Source organism: Bos grunniens, chromosome 14 (genome assembly GCF_055505025.1).
Source record: "Bos grunniens cultivar Pamir isolate PY7600 chromosome 14, Bosgru_T2T1.0, whole genome shotgun sequence".
In the NCBI taxonomy this organism is placed as follows: domain Eukaryota; kingdom Metazoa; phylum Chordata; class Mammalia; order Artiodactyla; family Bovidae; genus Bos; species Bos grunniens.
The window spans coordinates 65,688,709-65,691,443 of NC_141178.1; positions in this window are offsets into that span (position 1 = coordinate 65,688,709).

A 2,735-nucleotide genomic window follows, 5' to 3' on the forward strand; every position below is an offset into this window, starting at 1 on the left:
CTTGAGATGTCTGGTTTTTGTGATTAGTACTAATCTTTTATATTTCTGCTTTGTTTCAGCAAAACCTCCTATACATCCTGACTTCTCCCTTGCCTCTTCAGAGCAGGTCTTCAGAGCTATGTTGTTGTTTAGTTACTAAGTTGTGTCCAACTCTTTTGCGACCCCCATGGTCTGTAGCCCCGCCAGGCTCCTCTGTCCATGGGGTTTCCCAGGCCAGAATACTGGAGTGGGTTGCCATTTCCTTCTCCAGATCTTCCTGACCCAGGGATTGGACCTGTGTCTCTTGTGTCTTCTACAGTGGCAAGCAGGTTCTTTACCACTCACACCACCTGGGAAGTAAATTCCTCAAATAAAACCTAACTCATCACTTTTAGGTTATGCAGTTTTTCTTCAGTCAACAGCTCCAACTGGCTTGGATTGTTGAAGGAACTGAAAGCAGAAATGCTCAAGACTCAATCTAGTTTGCTGGGTAGGACTTAAATTACAAGTAGGTGAAAATCTATCATGCTGTTAAAGGAATATATCAAAGGATGCAGAGTAGATGTTTTCCGGTTGTTTTCAGATGTAGGGTTGCTGGGCTGCACCCTGCAGACCCTACAAGCCCCTTACATGCCCAGCTTCAAGACCAAAGAAATGATGATCTTTTACTTTTATCAGTTCATTTCACTTTTTCTATTTCATATTTAGCGCTCCCATTTCACTTAGTTTATGTTTTCCAATTTTCCATCTCTTTTTGTTGTTGTTAATCTTTCTCAAGACTTTATCAAGCACAGTACAAAAGCTTTTGTATACATTTATATAAATAGTATGTATAATATATCTTTTAGAAAACTTGTGAATTTTTGTCTAACTAAAAAAAAAGTATGATGTTTTGATTCTACTTGTTTAACTTAGTATGAATAGAATGCTAGGCTTTTAATTAAAAACAAAAAGATATGAAACAAGCAACAAAGGTTTACTGTATAGCACAGGGAACTATAGTCACTATCTTGTAATCACCTATAATGGAAAATAATCTGAAAAATAACATATGTCCATACGTATAACTGAATCACCTTGCTGTGCACCTGAAACATTGTAAGTCAACTATTCTTCAATTATATATATATAGAAATATATATTTATATATAAAGAAAAAAATTTTTTAAAGGCCAAAGGAAGAGCCCAGACTCAACCATGGAGACATCAATGGTTTACTGGATAAAGGTAGTTTACACTTCTGAAGCAAGGTACTGGAGCAACACCTCACCATATGTGGCAGACGGTAGTCAAGACATGGTAGCAATTTTTGCTACTTGGGAAAGGGGGAAGTTACAGTTATGGGGAAATTGGCCTTAGGTTGGGTCATCGGTTACCAGGGAAACTAGCGGAGGAGCGTGCCCTTCACTGCCCCTTTAATAAGCTATCCTGGGGAAGATGTTCGGATCTAAAGATTAGAGCAGTCACTGGCTGGGTCAGGGGTAGGACGGCCAGCCACTTGAGTCAGGTGTAGGTGAAGCAGGCACTGTGCAGCAGGGAATGTACTGTGAGCAAGAGAACAGCCATGTTGGTTGGCCGGGTCATATCAGGACCTGCAGTTTAAGACTGATGCAGCCAGCCAATAGAAAAACCACTAAGAACACACTTGTAGTCCAGAGGGTTAGATTTCTTAATTTGCTGGTCAGGGAGAATGCACTCCAGAGGAAGCTGAGCATCTTGCCAAACAAAAGAGACTAAGGTCATTATTGGATTCTAAGGAAGGGCAGAGTTCTGGCATAATTTCAATGAAGCAGCATTTTGATAGGCTCAGAACAGAGAGGAGCTGTGTATCAGAACAGAGAGAAGCTGTGTATAAAGTGTTAACATCAGACCTAAGCCTAAGCTGAGAAGCTGATCCCGGGTCCTCTTTCCTTGGAAATCTCAAAATTAAGATAAACGTAGGATGTTGGGCCTGAAAACTCCTTATCTAAAGCTTTGAGCTTGGACTTAACAGCCTGTGTCACAATGACCCATATTCTTCAGGTCCTTCAGCAAGAATGGGGTGTTCCATCCACCAGGATATAACTTCAGACTGCAAAGTTTCAATCAATCTATTATTTTTTGAGAACATTCCTCAGCACCACGTCCTCGATATTAATTAACAAAAGCATTTTTTTACATAACAAAAAGGCACAAAATATTCCATATCTAAAAAGCATATACAGTATTTGGGGGCCTAATGGATATCAAACACAGTAAATATTGGGTTGGCCAGAAAGTTGTTTGGGTCTTTCTAGAACATCTTACAGAAAAACCTGAACAAATTTTTTGGCCAACCCAATATGTGAAGCAACCACTTACCTGTACAAAGCTGTTTGGGAATGTACATTGGTACAAACTTTATGAGAAGATACTTTTGATATAAAATAAAAGTAAAAATGCTGTATAAATAACAACATTTTTTGCCTGTGGTTCCTTCCCAAATCTCTCCCCATTTTCTTTTAGCCACTACCCATCATAACCCAGGTGGTGCTGGTAGTAAAGAACCTGCCTGCCAACGCAGGAGACATAAGAGCCTAGAGTTCAGTCCCTGGGTCTGCAAGATCCCTGGAGAAGGGCATGACAGTCCACTCCAGTATTCCTGCCTGGAGAATCCCATGGACAAAGGAGCCTGGGGGACTACAGTCCATAAGGTCTCAAAAGGGTTGGACATGGCTGGAGCAATTTAGCACGCATGCACACATATCCAAGGTACAGTGAGAGAAAGTGGGTTATCT